We start from the raw sequence: 23,802 nt of genomic DNA, 5'->3' as shown, positions 1-23,802 counted from the left end.
TGCATGGTTCTTAGGTGTTGTGATAGGTTTCTACTCACAGTAATTACTTTTAAGAGAAAATATTGACCCATCTTCACTGAGAGGAATTAAAATCACTTAGATGTAGAAGAGCTGTTAAAAGATGAAAGGAAATTTGCTCTGGCATTATCTGAAAGTTTGAATTTTTTAAAGTTTGCCTTAAAGTACATTGCTTTGGTTATGCTGTGTGTATGGTCATTAATTTTTGTTTTCTGTAAGCAATTTTATTTAAGTAAATAAAACACACATTTGTGTAAAGTTCAAGCAAGATGTGATACAGATCTTTCTAAATGTGTCTCCTCTGAGCGACTCAGATGTCATTTTCTAAGCCTTCTGTTTTACTGTCAGACTATATGTAAGAATTATGAAAAATGCATGCATTTTTTAAAAGATGATGTGCAATTAATATGTTAATCAAGAATTTGTGGTGGAGTTAATTCCCAGCAAGGCTGATGGAAACCAGGTTCAGTCTGATGCCCAGATGGATGAAAACTATTTCATGCAGAGAAGACTCAGTATCATGTTTGGGTGTTCAAAGATACATTCTCCTGCTGCAAGAAGAATCTTTTCCAAGCTTATTAAAATTTTGTATCAAAGCTCCATTTGAATCAGAAGAAGATTTTCAAGTAATTTTTTCATGCTAAGTTATTTTTTTCAGAAAGCAGCAAGAGTTAAAACCTTCTATGCAGACATAGATGTTTCACTGTAGGCACATGTTGGTCTGTGGACTCATCAGCTGCCCTGTTAGAAACCTGTTCTTGTACAACGTGGTCCATCTCAGCTTTGTAAATACAGTAGGTAACTCTGAAATGTCCATTTAATTCCAGGACCAGATAGACCATCATGAAGGCAATGTGGTGTATGCCTATGTGATGCACATCTCCACCAGTGGGACAATCTGCATGTAACTTACTTAATGGAAACTAACTTTCTACCAAAGTAGAATGTTTCAGAAGTGATTGACTTTTCTGCTAGCAAATGAACTCCACAAAACCTCAGTTCTATGGGCAAAAGCAGAGAAACTAAAAGGAGAATAGACTAATGACTTTTAAATTTTCCCCACAAATAAAGATGCTTTTATCTCTAGGGAATATCCAGTTAAAATAAAACATAAATAAATATTCATAATGTTTCCCTATGTACATGTAGTACATGTACGTTTTTCATTACTGCAATTTTAAATGTAAAACAAAAAAACCCTTTTGCTTTTTTTGAAACATACTCAGCCTGCTAACACTGCCAGGAAAGCAAAGTTAATAAGCCAATTTGTTTTCTTTTCAAGCAGACATCCTTGTGTTTTATCTCAAGTTGCTTTTCAAGCTACAGAGAAAGCACCTGTAAACATGTGTTGCAGAACTACCTCATTATCCTCATTCAAACCCTGTGCAAGCACCATTAGCCAGGCACTGTTTTCAAGCAGATGCATTTCTGAACTTAATACATCTTTTCTCAGTACACAATTCACTCATCCAAAGGGGCTCTTTTTTCGTAGTTCCTGTCCAGCTTGGTGATCCTTCACATGCAAACTGAGCAACGGATTTGAAGTCCTAATACCTGGAGGGAAGACAGACATACAGACTGATAGCAATATATTTCTTTCCAAAAAACCAGACTTCTTAGTTTTTCATGAATGAAACTCCCGAGTTCCATTTCTTAGGGTTTTAGGGGGATTGGTGCCCAGACACAGAAACTCTCAGGTGGCTTTGATTATTTTGATTTTCTTTAATTTCAGTGGGAGAAGTGTTCTTCAGTTCTTTTTAACCTTGTTTTGCCTCATGAATCCATGTTACTTTATTTCCCCACATAATTAAAAAATTCCATAGATTTAGGCTGTGAGTCATTCAGATGGGTACACTCATTTTAAGGCAACATGTGAGACCCAAGAACTTCCAGGATGCCCCAATGAGAACCCAAAGGTATCCTGACTTCAGGGTCTGCAATGTAGCTTCATCTTTAACACTGCAACAATTTAAAATGTTCTTTTCCACTGTATGCTGAGTAAGGCTTATACCAAATCTATACCTTTACTTAGGCTTTTACAATTCTATTAGTCATCATATTTGGTTGGCTCTATTTTCCTTTAGCAATGACAAGAGAATGTGACAGTCAAGCATGTCTCAAAATAAAGCAGAAATTAAAAATAATGGCTCACCACATTTCTCCTTGACCACATTGTGATTCCAGGTGGCAAGGTGACTTTAGGCAGAGAGTAAGTTATTTCACATCAGTCAAAGTTCTGTAGGATCATACTGAAAGGGAGTCTAGGAAAGGGAATGACAGGGAAATTTCAATGGGGAATAGAATATGAAGAACAGAGCATATCAAATATACTGAAATCGCAGTTATTTCAGTGAGCAAGCAGACACAGGGGAGACAAGGCTCAAGTTCATGGCTATTCACAACAGAATCAGACTGACAGGTCCTTGAGCTCCCTTAGTTCTTACTATGGGTGATCAGTGATAGGAAAAGACTTCCCTGGCTGATAAAGTTGTGACAAGAAGAGTGAAGCCACTGCAGGTTTTATGGAGCAAGGACGTTGTAGAGACAGCTGGACAATAATGTCCCATTGGCAGGTGACTCTCCCCACATCAAAGAGGCAGAGGGATTCTGCATTAGGGAGATCCAGTTTTGCAGTCTTTAAATCAGCTGAACAACTTTGCTTTTATGAGAGAACAGTTTAACAGGCAGCTCCCGTTCTTGCCTTCAATTTACGGGAACAAGACAGGCTAAAAACATGGGACGTGGTACAGCTCAGGGCCAAGGTATGGGTCTGTCTTGGCTCTCTGGATATAAATACAGGTGAGTCACTGGATGTGCCTGTACACACCTTGAAAGAAAAATACCTGAAGTTATCACTGACTGCCAGGAAACTGTGCCAAATTGTTGGCAATGTCCTTTGCTCCTCCTTGGCTCATCTTCATTCATGAGTGCTGAGCCAAGTCAGAGTCTGCCCTTTGGCTGGTTTCATTGGCTGGCTCATTGCAGCAATGTACACATTTTCTAATGAACAGCCGTGTATTCCCATGTACATACACACACAAACATGAATTTTCCACAGATTTCAGCATCACTTGTCACAACTTCAGTGGCTCTTCTTTCAAAAGGTGTGTGATGAATATTATTTATACCCATGACAGCATGCACAGAAGTTTCTGTGCTTCTGATAATTTTACTTCAGGGTTTGATTACTTGCTACATGGGAGCCCTCTTGGTATTATCTTAGTTTGCTTAGATAAAAGAGGAGTCAAGCAAAGAATTTCTGTGGGTAATTTAAATGACTACTTCCTTTTAGAGTGAAATTTGTATCTGTGCATAAATGTGATCTAATGGTTCAATTCTGATCTACTTAACGATGTGAATGCATTTAATAATTCCTATTAAATCCGTGGTCTTGTTATAGATCTTCACGGGCATACCTGAGAACTGAAGTTGGTTTGTAAACCAAAAGAATCCTAAAATGTCTCTTTTTCTCTTTGCTGATGGTGTGCGTGGTCCACAGTACATTTTCACTGTAGTGGGATGAAAAATATTTTCAAAGATACTCTTGCAATAATAAAATGAGGGTGTTGTACAGCCAGAGTTTAACTGGGAAATGCTCCACTTTAAAAAAAAAAAAATTTTTCTCCTCTGTTCAAGATCTTTGCCAAAGGGTGTACATGTTACTGTTGCAGCCAAAATTACTGTTATAGCCAAGGGATGTACACGTTTCTGTGTAAAGGCTTTGCCAAAGGGTGTGTGAGTTACAGTTCAAAGTTACAGTTGAAGGGGCATTCCTGGCTTTAACGTTTGTGATCTGCTTATCCACTCAATTAAACGCGGTTTATTTTCAGATGGCTGAGGGGATTGCTCATGTGATGCAAAGGCTATTGCTATGGGAGCCCTCAAAAACAAGTTCCCTTTTAACTTTTTGCTGTTATGCAAGGTATTACTGGTACTCATGGCATTCCCCATTCCTTCTACAATATGTACTTCTACAAAGAATAGCATACCTCCAATTAAAGATGGTAAAAGTGCTCCATTTTTTTTTCTCTAAGGGTGCCAAATAAATTGCCAGTCTGCCTCAGGCCATGCATACTGTGTGCAGCTGTAGTCACATTTTGAATGGTTTTGAATTAATGGCAATAGATAAAGAAACAGATCTGGTTGGCAGACTGAGTTTTTCAGTATAAAATGCCAGTAGACAGTGGGGTCAAAGCCACAGCAAACAAAATTTAAGAAGTTATAGCGAACAGTTCAAAGAAGTAACACAAGTAAACTAAGAACTGGTTGAAAACGTAAAATGAATCCTCCACACTTTCTGGCCAGTGTCACTGGAAATCTGATGGCTCTGTTCTGCAATAACTTCTTAGCTTAATCTTTTATTGTTGTATCAGAGACCCTCACCACTGTCAATGGGTTGTTTCTTCCACTGTTGTAGTTGATCCTAAGCAGATGTTTCCATGCTAGAACTCTGGCCACAGTTCATCTGGTCTTTTTGCATTAGGAGGAAAAGCTGAACTAAAACTTTCATGGACATTGGCCACTAGATCTCCTTTGGACATATGGAGAGACCAGGGTGGTTTCCTCATGAGGAAGAAGTCTTCCATTCACCTTTGCCTTCAGGCATTTAAAGAGCTAACATTGGCCTTTATACATTTACAGCACTGATGGTTGTTCAATACACAGAACTAAAGATGTCTAATCTTTCTGAAACAGATATGAAAATGTGGCCCTCTTGAGATGTTTTTTTCTCTTCATTGCCTAGAGAATTTGCCAAGATTAAATGAGACTAGATCAGGTCTAACTTCTACATATTTAAAGATAGATGAAATAAATCTCTTTGTCTCATCACTGATTCACACCAAAAATAAGGCAGTTCAAAGAAAGGCAAACAAGATGAGTGGGAGCAAGGAACACTTTTGTTTGATATGTGTATGATGAGAAATTAATTTAGAGAGAAAGTAGGTAAGGAATAACATGATAGGTCTGTTGACTAGCAGACTGGAAGAGACAAAATAAATACAGATACCTACTCTGTTCCAGTCAAGAGAAAAGGAGGATCAAATTGGATGGAACAAGCTTGAATGTGGAAAAGACAACTCATTTCATCCATAGTGCAAAATCATCCCATAGCCATAATAGAACAAGACCTGAACAATTTCAAAGAACTTGGAACTAAAGCCAGGTATATCAAGACAAGGAGGATACCAGCATTTGCTTTAGTTAGTGAGAAAATACAATTACTTTCTCACGCGGGGGTAAAGGGTTGTACTCTTCTTGTATGATATATACAGATTGGTGCAAACTGAACTGCTGACCTTGTCATTAGTCATTATATGAGAAACCTAAAAACAATTGTACATTAGCCCCAAGCCTATATTTGACTTCTGGATGTGAAGCCATATTTACCTAATGCTTGTAAACAAGCCAAAACTTGCATGCATAAAAACGATTTTTTTTTACAAATTTGTTTAGAATTTGCTCCTTATGTTGCATGTAAAAAGTAACATTGCTTTTATTTGATGAAATGAAATCACTTCTAACTTTCTCTTTTATGTCTTCAACTTTTACAAGATGTTTCTTCTGGCAATATCAGTCAACTTTCTTTACCTTGCTCTTTGTTCCCACATTGCCAATATTTCTGTGCTGCTGACTTCTGCACATATCCTCAGGAGTTTTTTGATGATACTGTGAACAGGAGACCCTGGATGTTTACCAACTCCTTACTTATTTATTATACCTGGCTCACTTCCTAGGACACAGTGAAAACAATGTCTGTTCTTGTTGATTGCTAAACAAACCTTGTAAGGAAACAGTCCTCCAGTATGTCTAGGAACATTGCTTCTTCCCTTGGGACCCCATTGCTGTCATCAAGAGCAACACCTGGAAAATAGTGGCTGTCTGAGTTTTCTTACAAACCTTGGTATCTGCACATCTATCCGCATTTTTCAGCAATGTGCAAAGGGATGTCTGTTCTGTTTTCTTTTTCTTTAGTACTTACTGAGTTACACCTCGAAATCTGTGACCTGCATTGCCAAATAGAATTTACTGAGACATTCTCTTCTACATTAAGCACATAGCTTTGATTAACTCATCAGAGTATGGAAAACTCCAAGGCCAGAAGGAACTTTTGTGTTCCTCAAAGACTCTGTGATTCTGCTGTTTTTCTGTCTGTAGCAGGTGGCATTATATGGGGCTGAAATTTTCAGCACTGCCCTAGAGATTTGGATACTCCTGTTCCCTTAAAACATCATCCTAAACATTTCTGAAAGAATTCCAGGAATGCTTATACAGATATGAGTCTCTTGTCTCAACTTTGACTGACCTGCCATATAAGTGCTTATGAAACATTAAAACTTACATTATTCCAAATGCATCTCCATTACGGTGCTGCCTTTAATACCGGTTGTAGTGAATCTCCAGCAACAAGAGTTTGCATCTTCCTTTACATCTGCCAGGAAATTTGTGGTTTTCCATCTTTTTTTCTTCTGATCTGCCACAATTTTAATGCTGTGATGTTTCATCCAGAGCTCCTACCACTATTTTAGAACTGAACAATTGATTCACTGATTAATCAAGCAATTAATTGACAAGAGCCCTGATTTATGTTGAGTTAAGTTACAGCACGCAAATATTAGCCTAGTGTTGGATGTAGATTTAAACACAGACTCCATAAGTATTTTTATTAGCCATGAGCATTTCTTGAGGATAATCCAAGTGCAAAACTCAAGCTCTTCCTCCTTCCTGATGATTTGAATGGATGGATTGTGTCAAGAGTCACACTCCTTTTTTTGTGTTAAAACCTTAATCTGATAAATAACTCTCAGGATGATTTTTAAAAGCAGAGAGGGCAGTAATGTGTCTTGCTCCCACTAACAATTCAGCAGAGTTAGTCACCGTGCTCCAGTTTACATTTTTAAAGATTTACCTTCTTTGTCTTGAAAGCTGTGTTGACAGCAAGCTCCATTCAGGACATTCCTCTGAGAGAAGCCAACAGGCAGTCTCAGACCTTCCTGTGGATGTGTGAAGAACAACTGGTAACCAAAGAGCAGGCAAAGAGACTGATGTGCTGCAAGCAAGGAAAAAAGAAATTTCTCAAGGTGAAATTGTCAACAGCTCGTTCATGACTCAGAATCTGAAACTTCTTTTTACTGCAAAGTCACACACACAGAGACACACACATATATATCTATATATCTATATATCTATATATCTATATATCTATATATCTATATAGCTATATAGCTATATAGCTATATAGCTATATAGCTATATAGCTATATAGCTATCTATCTAGATATACCTTGTTAAGGTACCAAGAATATCTTCTAAGGTTATATTCCTTTGTCAAGAAAGGACCCTAAGACTGCTGTTGATTGAGATAGCCCTTTGGAGAGGTAAATCCAGTTCTCTGTCATTTAGTGTGTTGTCTCATTCTGGCACAGTGCTCTGTGCACCCGACAAGGTGATGCTGTTTCTTAATGCAATTTAATTGATTTTGTTCAAATCTCTTATTTTAAGACTGTGTAACCCGTGGATTTAAAAGGCAGGCTAAATAAGTATTTGAGGTTTTGCTAGAGTTTTTCAGCTGTTTTGAGGAGTTGAATCTAAATCTTGGTTTCCAACAGCAATGCTGGGTCCTAGCAGCAATTCAACTATCTCTGCCTCACTTTCCTTATTTATTGGATGGGAAGGAGAGCACTTCTAAGTGTCTTTACAGAGGTAAGCCATACTGTTTGCGAGGTGGCATAGTCTGTCTGGCTTTTACTAACACATGGGAGCACAATGCAACTCCTTCCATACCTTCTGCTAAATGCTGCAGCCCTCCAGGGCTCTGCTGGGCTCACCTCTGTGCTGGGTAATTCTCCACAGACTGGCTCTCTGGGCTGGTGTTCCCGTGCAAACAAAGCTGTCGTGACACAGGAGCGATGCCTGCGAGGTTGCCCGCAAACAAAGCCATGCTTACTGAGTTTATCTGCATGAATTGGTGGAGCTTGCCCGTTCCTGCCCAGTTCTTTTGGCTCAGACACCTTAATTCTGAATATATCCCTTGCTATATGCTGAGTAATCTGTTGTGAAAAATGCCTCTGAAGAGGCCCCATTATGCACGCTCTCCTACCAGGCAGCATTAAAATCCTGCCTAAATGGCCTGATGGCTGATTAAAGTCCCAGAAGTTTTTAAATGATTATTTATGCTTCTCAACCATTATCTAGTGATTGTTGAAGCACCTTGCCGGAAGCCTTCTTTGTGGTGAGTAATGAAATAATGCAAATTAATGGGAGCCGGTGCCGATTTTTAAAGGAAAAGAGGCTTCCTTGGATGACAGGATCAATGTAGTCTGTGTGAGCTGTTGAAAAGGTTTGTCAACGGGGATGTCAGACACCCCCTCATGCCAATCCTCACAGGAGGGTGTCAGAGACCAAAAACCTTCCTGACCTCTCTGGCTGGGAGACCTGGCAGTGTTTCTGTAAGTATAGAAACAGAGAGAGGAAAGAAGACTCCTGGAGAGTGAAGACATGGGGGAATCCCAGAAATATGTAAAGCTTTGGCTTTAAAAAGCTGCATGTGCACTGAGTTAATCAGATCGCACAGATTATACATTTTGCCACCATCCCAAGATCACAACAAGGGATCCCTGCAGCTTTCTCAGACCTCTGACATATTGTGTGACTAGGGCCACAGAAGGACAGGATGAAATTCAGGTTCAGGTTCAGTTTAAGGTTTTTGAGATGATTTAGGATTTAGCAGTTTGTCAAAAGAATATACAAGAATTTATCAATCTTAGATTTAACATTTTGAACATGATTTTGGACAGCTATGGTTTAAGTCATTGTTGCCTACATGCTGTTCCAGTTTCTGGTATTTAAAATTAACCAAGAGATGAAGTAAAGTTTGATGACCACTTCCTGAAGCAGCTATGTGATAAACAAGAGAACACATATTAAGAGAAAAAATTGACTAAGACCCTGACCTTCTAATGTTGATTTAATTATGATAGATATTAGAATCACGCTATTCATTGGCAGTGAAAATTAATTTTCAGGACTATTTATATTACCTCCATGACTTTGAAGTAACCCTTAACATTAATGAAAATATACTAGAGTAAAAAGCAGAGCTTTTGCTGTCTCAGTTGCTCTTGGAATTGAATGTATGTACTAAAAGATTAAGGTTTTATTTGTTTTCTTCTTTGTTTGCTTTTCACTGGGCATTGTTCCTGTGGGAAAGCTCTGATTTAAAGTTGCTGCATTGCAGTATGATGTGCTCAGTTGTGAGACTCAAATCCCAAATGACAGTCCAACTGAGATTCCTCCCAGTGAGGTCTCATGTAAACTAACTCTTGGAAAGGGCACCTTTTTATTTTGGATACAGATCTGGAATGATCTGGACAGATCTGGAAAAGTTTTAAAAATATTTTGATTTGGATATTAAAGTATTCTTGGTGTTTAAAGCTGTAGTTCAGCCCCACTCCACTGATGTTTTTCAGTGTTATTGTGTCCAAAAGACTCAATGTGAGTTACTGAGAGCTCATTGTGGTACATAAAATTGAGCTGCCTTAGTCCATTCAGATCTGCTTCAGACCCTTCTCAGGACAGGAATCCTGCCCTTGCCTGGTATCCACATGCAAACTGCAGAGCATCTGTGCTCCCACAGTGAGGCTTGTGTGGAAGTCACACCGTATAGAAATTTAAGCATTTCTAGTTCTTAACTTCTAAGCTCTGGAGACCCAGACAGCATTTAAAGAATTCCTAATGTGTGCAAACACCATTTTGTCCAGCCCAAAGAAATGTAGTTGTTGCCACTGCCAATTTTTGCGTTGCTCTTAATTAAACATGTTTAACTTTGCTTGTTTGCAACAGAGGAATCAGCAGCTCCACAGACTTGTATTTAAGAATGCAGGGTGTCATAGATGTCCATGGACTCACAGAGCAAAGTGCTGAATATCCTCCTATTAGGAGACACATCATGATGACAATCCAACCATCAATAAATGTCATAATTGTGTACAATAAATGAAAAATGAAGAATCACCAACAGCTGTGACCCTTATATTTTTTAAAGAATGCAAATAAAATCACTCTTTTTGAATTTTCATTTAAAAATTGATGTCCCTGCCCAGAAGCTTGGAAGATGGTCTGTGGATACATATTAGACTGAGGAGTTAGAGCTCACAACTACCAGCTGTCCAAATAGAGCCCTAACTGCACCAAGAAGAATATTTTGGGCCCATCATGTAGTCAGATATACAAGGATGAAAGGGCCACATGACCAGTGAAGGGCAACCTAACTAATGTTGAGAAAGATGTCAATGATGATAATTATGCACAAGCTCATTTTCGTGGTTGCAATCCTTGACAGGGAGAAGCAGCTCTGAAAGAAGGAACCTGTGAGAGCTCCTCTCTGTCTGTCCTGTCCATGGAGGCCACCCACACTCAGAGCCAGGAGAGGACCTCATTCCCTGAGGCCATGACTCCACTTCTGCTCCCTGGCTGACAAGGACAGCGGTGGGGAATGAAGACCAGGCTGATATTGCTGATGTCCATGTGGCTCCACCAGGTTCCTCAGGGGTGGTTTCTGTGGAATGTGATGCAAATGTGCAACAGCACTGGAGCCCTTCCCCATTTGCAGGAGACTTTGATTTGCTCTCTGGCCACACGAGTCTTCCTTAGCTGTGCCCACAGTGCTTTATCGTGTGAAAAAGGTGCTCCATCCAAACAATGTGAATTAAAGCAGGTCTAGAGAATTCCTTCTTTGTAATAAGTTATCCATTAAATACCACTTGAGCTTTTCTTGTTTTAAAGCATATGTCAACATAATCTCAAATACTTTTTATAAAGTACTAGTAGTAAGTCATTAAAAATGACAAAAATGTCTTTAATCTATAAAAAAATATTTTAATCAACTGAGATATCTTTTTCAACATAACAAAATAAACACAACCCAGACTAGGCTATCTAATCTTCAGCTCATGGTGGGATGACTTTACAACAGAATGTCAGAATCACCAACTAAATTCATTGGGTGCTTACTGCTCTCAGGAGCTTTCAGGTATGTTCTTCTCACTACTGTGGAATATCCTAGTTATTTTTAAATATTTACAGATGTCGAATATTTATATGTTTGCATTTCCTCAGGGGGTAAATCCTTGCACTTTCTGAAAGGTGCCATGACTAAGAAATAGGAAATAACTTTTTAGTAGCCATTGCTCAAAGTTAAGATAATAATTCAATGTTTGCAAGCAGCTATTCAGAATTTTCATCCCCTTCATTTGATTAAAATGACCAGAAATCTTGGAAAAGGCAGAGGAGTTCGGAGAACAGGGAAGAAACTGCTAATTATATGAAATGGAATATAGTTTGGGATAATCATATACAGCATAAACATACAGCATTAATAATAATTAAAATGTAGTATTTATCCATGTAGCATACTGCATAGTTGAGAATCTACATTAAAGGTAACCTTCTGTTTTTAAATTACTCTAATTGAAGCTGATCTGTATTTTATATGGTGAGGCTGTAATAAAGACCAAGATGCAGCATAAAAGTTTATGATAATTATGCACATGGTTCACAATGCGTGCTTGATCTCCACTCATATTTCATATTTTATTGTATGACAATTATCAAATACTTATTTTCTATGATCCTTATTTCCTTTCATGCTGCTTCTAATTGAACAGAAGAGATCTCCACAGAGGGATTTCATTCATTTAGTCATATAAATAAAGATGGAAATCTCTCCATGGTATTTCCCCAAGTAAATATTTGCTGAGATTTAATAATCACATGTCTAATGATGGACAAATTTAATTTTCACTCAGACCAGTTTTGCAACGTAAATTTCATAGATTTATCTCTTCTCCACAAATATAAGCTGTTTTGTGTTTTAAATGAAGTCTGTAATAGATATCTGTCTGTCACAACCAAATGCACAATTTGATATCTATGCTTGCTTCTTTGCAGGAAAGCAATGGAAGACTCAGAGAAGCTTGAGCTTCTCTTGAACTGAGGGTCTTCTCTGAAACTCTCTCTTCATGCTCACAGACAAAGAGGTGATACAATTTTGTGGCTTTGGTCTATGTGATGGTTGATAGCTGTGTCTCAGAGCATTGGGAAATTTGCTCATCTGTAACCCAGGCTGCTTTTTCTCCTGAGGACCAAGAGGATCTGTAGATGTGATACCTGCCAAGGTACAATCACCACAGGGAACAAAACCCTAGCTTTCACCTCCTAAGAACTTGCAGTCGCAAAGAACAAATATCTTTCTTTGCTAGTGAGTGTGTGACAAGAAACTAATTCTATTTGCTGACAGCTGTTGGTGCTCTACCTAATTTCTCCATTAAAACATTAAGTGTACTGTGTTTTATGTGCATGTTTCACACATTTACACAAACACAGACAGATTTCCTTTTCAGCACAGGCAGTACAGAGGCCTTTTTACACCATTACAGCAATAAATGGAGCTGTAGTAAAGGTGAAGGAAAGGTGAATCACAGCTAGAAAGAGCACACTTACTGCTTCTTATTTTCTTCGTAAACTAAGCATGTAAGGGTAGACATTAATCGCATGGTATTTATTTCTGAATCATTCTTCATAATTTGTTTACCTCTGTTTTCTTTAGAAAAGTGTTACTAATAGTTAAAAATGGTTGCGATTTTTTGCTAAAATTGCTTTTTTTATATGAGTTTTTTGCCATGTCTGGTCTTGAAAAGTAGCCTGCCTCCTCTGCAAAACAGTATTCCAAAAATGCTTGTGTTTCTCACCTCTGGGCTGGAGAGACTATGAAAAGTATCTCCTTTTTAACAAATCTTTCAAAACTACTCAGCCCCTTAATTTCATTATAAATTGACTTGTACAAATCCTTACAAGTATGGTTGCCCTTTGACAGTTCTTCCTGCTTTAGTCTTAGAACAGCAATGGGAACAGAACTCTTGATCACAGCAGGAATGCGTTTATGATCATGCATTGCTCAAGTCTGTTTTTATTTCTCGTTTTATGTAAAATGCTGCAGTAATCCCTTTAGAATTCCCCTCAGCTTAAATCTCAGAGACTGTTCAAGACTGCCTCTTAATGTCTCAAGAGCACTTCAGCTCACATAAGCCTCATATTCAACAGGTAAAGCCCACTTTGTTCTATAGAGATGGCTGAAGTAATGTAAAATTAAAGATTTAATCTTCTGTGGTAACTCAGACTGTCCTCAGTGCAGCACAAAGACACTAAAAGTCTGTTAACTTTTAAGTAAGTAGAAAACTCTTTGATTGACAGTGGTCTGCTGTATTGATCCCAAAAACTATGCCACAACAAATTTTATTACAATTGGGTGAGAAGACTTATTGCACACTTTGGGAATGCAAGGGGATTCATTTTACTATTAACAAGTTTTCTCCATTATAAATTTTAATTGACAGGATTTGACGGCAATTGAAGTAGAGACCAAACATTTTGGACAAATTAAGGAAGAATTTTTTTGGGTTTTTGTTGTTTTGGGGGTCTTTAAATTTAGATGGAAGCAGTCTAAGGACACTTGAGAGTTCAAATAACTGGTAATTATATAAAATGGAATATAGTCTGCACACTTTTATTCTCATTGGGAACTTCACACAGGGGCTTAACTGATCTGTACCTTTAATGTGTTTTCTCCCAGCTAGAGGACAGATGCCTGCACAATGGACTCCACCAATTAATGCAGCCCAGGCTGACATTCAAAGTGGGTTAATATGGACACAGCCAAACAGCACATATTTCCTTAGCCACAGATCAGTCAGGTGCTTCCAAATCCCTCTAGTTTTACCCTCAGCAAACCAACAGAAGCTGTGTTAAAGTTGTCTAGGCTGGTATCCCTCAAGTCTCATAACAAGTTTGCCAAGAAGAACAAATGCAGCCCACAGATGACTTGAGAAGCAAAGCATTTGGTTGATGCAGAAGCAGACATTTTGGTTGATGCTTTGGAAATAATTCTGATATTTCAATGGTACTTTTCCACCTTGAACTGAGACCAAAAGTTGAAATGTTAATTTCTTTATGTACCTAAGTGTCCTGGAAAATTGCAGATGGCCAGACAACTAAATAAAACATTTTCATAGAGAATAGTTAGTACTAATCTGTTTCCAATGCCATGGCTCCACATCCTCATCAGAGCTGTGGAGGACCAGGTAGGTCCCAAACACAGGGAGGCTGGACAATTCTTTAGGCTGTATTGACCTGACTTTACATCAGAACTTTACTGGTGACAAGAGAAGTTTAGACAGATCCCTCGCGTGAACACACAGAAACCCATATTTAGGCATCATAATACATGACCTGAATCCTAACCAACGGGATTAAACTGCTCTAGCTGTCTAATTTGCTCATGAAGACCATAGCCTTTGCAGTCCCTGTGATTCCTTTTAAAACAAGAACACATTTCTGACATTATATTCCTGCACTACTTCAAATTGTATCTTTTTGGGGCAAAGTTCTGAGATTTGTAAAATAGATATAAAAGGTTACAAAGAACTGAGCCTATGGGTCATTCTTTTTTTGCCTCTGTTTTGATAGCTCCCCATCTAGAATAATTCAGTTTTTCCCGTTCTCTGTCTTCTTTCCTTTTGATTCTCTTGCTCTTACTTCATGTATTGCATTCAAAATGCCTGATTCAATGTAAGATGGGAAATTACTGGCAATACTCAGAGACCATTTTCAGTGGAGCAGTTTGGTGGCTATGGGAATCACTCCCATCCAAAAGGTGACTGGATGCAATGCAGTGGGCCTCATTCTCCTCTTTATTGTTTCATTTTCAGTAAAGCATGATCTTGTCATTGATCTAGGAACATCCCTCTCTTGTTTATTTTGGAAGACATCCCAAATCTGTAGCCACCAGTGGACATCTTGAGTATGAAAAGAAGAGACAAAAGGTTGCTTCAGCTCCTCCTTCTTCCTCAAAATTCCTGTGTAGCCTGGCAGTAAGGCAAAAATACTTTGGGGATGTTGCCATCAAAAACTGCTCTGAGCATAGAGGAATCCTGACAACAGACTTTGCACAACAAGGCTGTGTTTTTCATTGTAAGAAGAAGAAAACTAAGACTACATCTACTTTATCTTTCAGAATCCAAAGATGTTTATTTTCAATTTTTAAATACTCTCAAGTGAACAAGAACATGTATTTGGGCAAACATATATTTGGCCAAATCCCTTAAGCCCCCAAAGTAAAAACCTCAAAATCTCACCTAGGTTTGCCCATCACCATCCAGGCACTCAGCTGTCTTGGAGCCGCAGCTTTAAATGGCTTGCTGAAAGTGTGCAACCTCACAGACAATTTCATTTTGTAAATGTAAGCTCTGTGAGGAGTGCCAGGATAAAGATAGGACTATAATTACTTAAATAAAAGGCAGAGGTTGCTCTTCCAGCATTCATCTCCCTATCTTGGAGCTTTACTCCTTTGCCCATCACCATAGCAGCTGAGTGCTTGCTCTGTGAAAGATCATAACTGTCTGGGAAGGCTGTAAAGGAAAGGGAACACATCTGCAAAAGGTCCCTAAGCCCAGCTATCAGTTCTTTAGTCTCAAGTAAATAGTTCAGAAACATATTTTTGAGCAAACTGCAATAACACTGGCAATGTTACCCTACTTAAATCCAGCCAGTGAGAAATACTGGGTCTGAGGCTCCCATTACCTCATTTTGCTTTAACATTGGGTCTCACATAAGTTTTTGTAACTTTTCAGGATCCTCGTTTCCTATCCTCAAAGTGAGAGCAATGCTTTAGTTAATCTAAAATCGAATAAAAAAGCCAGGAAAATCTCTGTAAAGACCTCAGGAACCAAACCTGAGGTCTCTCTCTGCAGTTCCCAATCACTGCATTAGACTTGCTATGTCCAGCTTATTTCTCATCTCTCCCCGTCCAACATACACAGACTGGAATTTTCTATTTTTCCTCTCAAGCAATAGGTCATAAAAAGTAGAGGCAGTGAGTGTCCCAGTATGACCAGCTGGTGTGTACAAAGGCAGGGCTCTCTTTGGGATCACACGAGTTTGATCCCCTTTGCCTGAGGGAGATCGGACCTGGCTGAGCTCAGCCCCACACAGACAGCCAGGACTGCATCCTGGGGAGTCTTTGCTTCACTTTTCTATAAATACCCAGTTTCTAGTGAACCTTTAGGCACTGATGATGTCACAAATACCTGCAGCCCAAATTCAGTTTAGATGCCTGGGGTTTTTTTCACTGTGGCCCATGAAATCTGCATTTAAGTGCTGAAGTGTTTGTTTAGCTCTTACTGCTTTTGACATTCTCACCTCATGAAAATCAGTGTGTGTTCTACCACTGACTTTAATACAGCTGGAATTTTTCCCTAAAATCTTGGAGCTAATAGCCTGTTACTTGCAACTAGCTATGACTGGGCAATTTTTGATTTATCAGAGGAGATGAAGTACTCTTGATGTACCAGCTAAAATTTTTAATCAATTCAAGGCAAAAATCCTCTTCCTCCTAATAGAATATTCTGTTTCTCCCAGCTACCTGGGAAATTCCATTATCTTCTGTCATGTGTCAAAATATATCCACTGAGTATTGATATCAAGCAGTTATGTGAGACAAAATCATTTGTGTATGGTAAGAAAGCTGAGGCAAATGACTGCATTCTGAACTGCCTTTCTTGGTAGCAATGTGGCAAAGGCTTCAAACCTCATATGGAAATGAGAAATGCATGCAAATTGCTTTGTCTAAATGGATTTTCATTAGAAGTGAAATCCGAGCAGTTAAAAAATCACTAACGCTCACTGGCAGGAGCCAAATGGCTGAGTCAACATCACTTTTAGTCTTTAGTTCTTTTCTGTAATGCTGAACCACTGAAATAGTCTGATCAAACTTGGCATTGCACTGTGCCAGATTAGTTAAATCATTGACTGACTCATCCTTGGGGTATGACAAGTGCTAAATGAGCTACTGATCCTTTGCAGTGCTGGGTACAGCTCACTGTGGGACTAGGACACAGACAATAGGAGATGTTTATAGTGGGTGGCTTTGTCCTCCTATTTAACTACTCTTATTTATTCTGCATAGGTTTTCTTCCTCACCCTAGATGCTGATTGTTTTAGCTATGTCCAAGACTCTCAATTTAAAAAACTTAAGGGTCACCAAGATTCCAAAAGTCAATTTGGGCAGGACTCAAAGTGTAGGCTTGAAATCCTACATCTGTATGTGGTACAGTCTCCAGGACTTGAGGAAGGAGGTGTACCACAAGCTCTAAGCAGGATTATGCACTGCAGAGATAAGGGCTGTGCTCTGCTGTGCATCCAAGAGCATCTCTGTTCTCAGAGCTGCCTGACAGAGCTGTGCCCCTCAGGTAGCCAGGCTGGGGGAAGCTGCTCCTGTAAAGGCAGATTCCTCAGGAAGATATCCTGAGATCCAAAATACAGATGCTGAAAGCCACAATTTTCAGAGTTCAGCAAGGTTTTTAAGTGTAAGTATCTGAAGTCTGCTTGTGTGGAAGATATCCTGATATGCATCCATTCAGGTGCAGAACAAGGAGGCAAGAAACAGGGTGACAGGTCTCCCAGAAGCCTTTCTCAGTGCTTCTTTCAGGATGCACAAGTTTTCTCTGCAATTCTTACAACTCTGTGAAAGGACTTGGAGCTTTATGGCCTTGTGTTCTACACTTGCTTTCCTCTGAGGAATTGCTTTGGATTCAATCAACAAGATATGCTAAATGGAAAGCTGTACTAGGTATATCTCAAGGCAGTTTAGTTTGCATTATTGTCCACTGGGAATATTCTTATCATGCTATTTGTGTGCAGAACTGTCATAACTAACACAGACAGGCCTGTCCCATCCTTGTTTCCTTGAGCTCCATGGCATCCAACGCTTTTGAATCTGCACAGAACATCAGAATGCAGAGTTCACCTTTACAGTATTAATTGAATGACATTGCACTTAGCTTAAGAAAAAAAAAGGATTTGGAAGTTGGCTTGGTTTAGCATTTTGTTTGTTATCAGAGAGTGAAACTATTCTGCTGAATCCGCCTCAGTGATGCTCCTTGGGTACTCTCCTACATGAAATTGGAGATTTTTGCCCTTAAAAACCAAACAAACCCAAAAAACCAACCAAATAAAACCCCAACCAACCAAACAAAAAACAAACAAAAAACCCCCCACAAAACAACAATAAAAACAAAACACAAACAAACAAACACCCTAGAAAAACATTTAATAAAAAGGATCTGGAATACCAGGTCAGTTAAGAATTCAAGTTCCCTGTCTCCAGCCCAAAGACAAAGCCACTGCTCACGAGCAAAGCAGGAGATTGCACTGAGCTAAAGTTGTTCACACAGTACTGACACTATATAGGGATGGAAGAAAACAACTACAGCTGGAATGAAGTGTCTGCAACAAGTTCTCAGGTGATTAAAGTCTTTTTAGATATTATAATCTATTGTTACTGGCTCTCACAACTTACACTGAAAGCTCAGGTATAAATCCTCCTTCTGCTTTCTGAACTGTTGTGTGGGGCAGTTTTAGGGGCCCCTAAACTTGTTTTTCCAATAAAACCAAACATTTGAAATGCCAGAGACTGGTGATGCACTGGCACATGCTGCCCAGAGAAGCTGTGGATACCCCTGCTCAAGGTCAGGTTGGATGAGGCTCTGAGCAGTGTGGTCTTGTGGGAGGTGTCCCTGCACATGGCAGGAGGGTTGGAACTGGATGGTCTTTAAGGTCCCTTCCAGCACAAACTGCGCTATGACTTTGGGATTTGAGAAACCTGGATCTCCTTACTGAGCTGTCTGCACTCCCTGGATCTTGGGCTGAGTCCTGGTTTGCTCTTCCTGCCTGAGTTGCAGCAGATGTGGTTCACATTGCTGAGGGGAGCAGCCCCTCCGAGCTGCTCTCACCTGCAGTCTGACTGAACACCTGCAGGTGTGACTGGGGCTGTAATCTCTGGGAATCTCACTAAGGTTAGTAAAAATAAACATGGAAACTTAGTAAATTAACTTATGTAATTTTGTTCATTTAGTACAGCAAAAGTACAGCAAAACCTTATGGTATCTTTTTTTTTATATCCTGGAGATTGTAGCAAATTGGGTTTGGTCCACAACAAAGTCCCAGAGTAACAGCACAAGGTCTGAAGTGTTTTCAGGTCTGAGTGCTTTCAGGCTCTTGATAGACATTTGAATAGCACCTCCTGGTCAGCAACAGCAATCCTTCCCTACCTCAGCCTCTGCCAAATTAATTCCATAAATTCTTTAGTACTAATATATTTGTAAGCTGGAAAAATTAGATCTGGAGAATGAGGTATTGTCTTAGACTGGGAAGGCATGCAAGCCTTTAATGAAGGCAGGTATGATATCAAACTAATAATCACTGATTTAGAAATTGCTAAATGCCATGGAAAACTGCCCTGGTATCTGGAGAGTTTAAGACAGACCCACAAAGTAAGAAACAGCTATTGCTACTGGTGGCTTGTGAAGCCATTAAATATGTCTGATGTTCACTTTTCAGGTCTGTGAGGCACACAGAAACCACATCTTGCTTCAACCAGAAACAAGACCCACTTTACCCAATAAATTGACCAGACAAGGCTGTTCATTTGACCTTAATTACCCAAGTGTTCAGCCAATATTATGCAGACAGACAACATCAGTTGACACATTGGTCCTGCTAATAGTGATACTTAGCACTCCCTACCATTTTTCATCTTCAAAGCACTTTCCAAATTTTACTTAATTAATATCTTTGAAGATGCCAAACTGTTTGCTGATATTTCACTGATAGTTTCTGCTCTGTCCAGAGCAGAGGAAAAGATGCTATTTCCTAATTAGGTTTTAGTAAAGACACTACTGACTTCCCCTTCTTCTCATCTGGTTTTCAGTATCCTTCTATTTCCAGCAATCTGACCTCTTGCCAGTCGGCACCTGGGGAATTATTGCCTTACTTGCCTTTTAAATGACAGATAACAAATTGTTGTCAAAATAAAACCTTTCCATTTTTCTTTCAGACAAATTTAAATTTTACATGCTTAAGTCTCAGATCTTCAATCCTTTTAGTCAGTAACAAAGTAAGAGTTAGTCAATTAGTTGCAAAAAATTCCAAATAATTTTCTATATTTTAAATATCTTTCTGAGGTATAGTTTCTTGACTTTCTGCTTGTTACAGTCTTACAAACATTTATCAGATGCTTGAATTATAGGCCACTGTTTCAGCGGAAGCTTTGTCAGGTTGTTGAAATATGGATGTGATTCTGGACCTTTCATGTTTTCATGGAACATCTAAAGTCACATACAGTATATTACATGTCATTAGTACTGCTGCATCTGTCACTCTCAGAGGGGAATTGGCTACTGGCAGAGTGCACTCCAAAGTCACAAACAAACATTTCCACTAAGGTCATGAAGCTCACAGCTTTTACACACAACTGTGTATTTAGGGAAAAAAAAAAATGTATCTGCAAAGGATGACTACATCCTATAAAATTAACAGTTAAAAGTAGATTTTCAGTAGGTGTGAGGACAGTGCTTTGCTCAGACAGTTTTAAAAAGTACACAGAGAGCAGGTTGTTAGGATACTACTTCAATACCCTCTGGGCCACTCAAAAATTGTGCCTTACACTACATTACAAAACTGTCACTTGTTGAATTTTAAATGACCTAGACATTAAGGAAGATTAATTTCCTTCTAGTCCTTTTCATTTTGTTCCAACCTCTCAACTATTTCTTCTAATTCTGCTCTAGCTATAATCATCCTTCAAATACATATCTGTCAGACACAGTACTGTCCATCATCTGTCACAGCTTAAATACAGACTCACACACTCACTGCACACTCCTGTGTGTGTCTGGCTGTAGCTCTTTCATCTGCAGCTCAGCAAAGAATTGAGCCTGCTTGCATTCTGTTCAACAAAGCACTTAAACATAAAAGTAAGGATCAAGCTGATCCTGAAGCACATTGCAATTAGAAATGCATTGTTTAGTTAAAGGTTGAGATGAATGGTACTTTTTGATATCTTATACACTATAAGAAAAAACCTCCTTTCACTAACTTTCTGGGATGGGAAAAAAAAACCTATTTCAGTGGGTACTTCTACCAGCAGAAAATCCATCTGGCCTTACTCAAATAGGATGCTAAAAACAGTAACAGTGAGAAACACCCAGAGCAGAAATACTTGCTAAAGATGTGATCAGCAGCCAGCGTGCCCCCCAGGGACTCACTGTTTACTCCTCTGGAAGTTTAGGGTGGGTTTTTCCAAAAGAAGAAAATCTTGATAAAAATACACCCACCCTATAGGAAAAAAAAAAAAATTAAAAAGCAATTTGGAGTAGAAGAAAAGAGAGAAGAGAGATCTCAGGGAGAAACAATTTTAAACCAGTCTACTGCTTCCCCCACCACCAGCCATTCATGGAACAAAAGGCCTCTGAGAAGCTGTGGACTAAGAGAGCTCATAGAGGAGGTACAGGAGATAATTTGTTTAAAAGAAAGGCTGCAAAGCAAAGATCACTTCAAAGACTGCCCAGAAATGTGGAATGTTGGCCTGCTCCTCCCTTTCACACTGCAGTGTTGCCATGATAGCATGCTCTATCCTACTTGTGAAATTGTTTCTCACCACAGAATATCTTGGTACCATTTTCCCTGTTCTCCTCATGGCTTTCAGGATCAAACTATCCTCAAAGCTCCACGACTGAAAGATGATATATTTAGTTGCAAAATGAACTATCTTTGTTTGTTTGTTTGTTTTTGACAGCTGTATTTATAATTCTTCACAGATTGCTCAGCTGGGGTTCAAAGCTTTTCTTTAATTGTGCTTATTCTTCTGGAAGTGACCCAGTACATCCTGCAGTGGTTGAAACTGGATGACAAAATTAAAGTGAAAGATGAGCTTTGCTGTCCTGTAGCAGCCAATTATGAAGTAAGCAAAGACACTGTGAAGAAAAAAAAAAAAAAAAGATTTTTTAAAAAATTAAGAAACCAAAGCTATATTGCCCTTCATGATTCTGAGGTATTTTGGTTCATTGTCATCAGTTTGGACACCTCTTCATAGCTCATTTTTTTGTTTCTGGGCCATTCATAGTATTTTAGTTCACATTTGTCATAGCAGAACGCATCTCAAAATGGATCTCCATTTGCTCCTGCAACTGAGATGGATGAAATTGTTTTGCATGAAAACAAGGCAGTTTTCCAAGGATGTCTTTAACTGTTTCTTTTTCTGACCATTATTTTCCAAGAATTCACATTGACAAGTGTATGGCAGTGATCGTAAACTCATAATTTTGAGTAAAAATTACACTGAAAGAAGATTAAATCATAGTAGTATGTGCAAAGCCATTCTGGTTTTTAATATCCTGTTTCTGCTGAAATGAAGAAGTCTGAAGAAGATGCTGCAGACTTTTGCTTCTCTAGGACTAAAGCAAGTCTGGTCCTCATTGGCCATGGTCTACAGCATTGGCCTCTGGTAGTATTATAAAAATACAAAGGAAAAGAAGAATTCTTCGTCAGGCTGTTGCTTACTGAGTCTGCAGACTTATTTTTCTCCAGGTATAAGTATTTTGACACTTTCAAAATGAAATCAGCACCTAATCCATCCATGAGTAATCTAACTTGTAGGAAACAGAGAACAAAAAGAGTGCTTTTAGATAAATCCTAATTAATTGTACATGCAAATGTCTTGGATGGCTGTGGTCATGCAATTCAAATACATGACTAATTATGTTGGAATTATAATGCCATATTTAAATAGATAAACATATATAAAAGTGCCTGCCCAGGAGTTTGCATGTTGGAGACTGGGAATAGAATAATTTATTGGCTCTTTAGTGCCACCTGTTGAAAATTGAAAACTCATGCAAATGAATCTGTGCGCCAATTAGTCGCCCATTTAGAAGGGGAATGTCCACTAGCTTGGCTGGTGTGAAAGTCAAAAACTTCAGAAATTTAACAGCTGGGGTGGAAGTATTTGAAACACGGTTGTCACCCTAGGAAGGAAAGTGTAACATACCATTGGGGATGCTGGGGAGCAGGAGCCAAGCTCCTGGGACACGTGGCACATTCCTAATGTCACATCCATTCCATAACGGGGCTGGTGTCCCTTCTTGCCAGTAAGGCATCGCAGCACATACCTCAAAATAGGCATCCTGGTTGCAGAAGCCTCTTCTTCCATAAGTAATTCCATAATAGTGCTTCTCTGCTAATTAAAAGCGAGATTACTACAGCCTTGGCCATGCAGAGTTGTGCTGGAAGCAGACTGAGAGCTCGGAGTGCAGTGCCACACCAGGAGAGGAGAGTAGCTGCTGTGTCTGTGGGGAGCAAGAAGCAGTGAAGCCAAAGTAAGTACCCCTGCCAGCTCAGCTGTGACAGTGGCCAAGCTGCTGACATCACCTCTGAGGTCAAGAGAGCAGAACAGAGAAAAAAATATATTCTCCCGAAAAACTGTTTCTTGCCTGCTTTACTCTTTTATTTTAAAAAGACCATCCATTTTATTTTTGCCTTTGGATTCAATTTATGATCAAGTTCTATCAAAAATGTAAATATGGTCAGATCTCAGGCCTGGGCTGTGTTCTTCATCTAATGTCACATGGTTTGCCAAAGATGAAATAATATAAAAATTCTTATTAAAGAAGTAAAACCTATTTCTTGTGCTAAACCACTCAACCTCTTACCTACAACCCGAATGGATACTCTGCCAATTTAAAAACAAGAGGTTTGATGGCAGTAAGCAAGGTAAAGGTAATTCATGTGGCTGTTTCACAAACACCCCATGTGGCACCATGGTTTAGCCAAATGGCACTTCAGGTGAGAAAGGAACACCATGGTGGAGCAGGTCAAACCATGATGGAGATTTTAGCA

Source organism: Taeniopygia guttata, chromosome 2 (assembly GCF_048771995.1).
Source record: "Taeniopygia guttata chromosome 2, bTaeGut7.mat, whole genome shotgun sequence".
NCBI classification, from domain to species: Eukaryota; Metazoa; Chordata; class Aves; order Passeriformes; family Estrildidae; genus Taeniopygia; species Taeniopygia guttata.
This window is presented reverse-complemented; position numbering follows the sequence as displayed.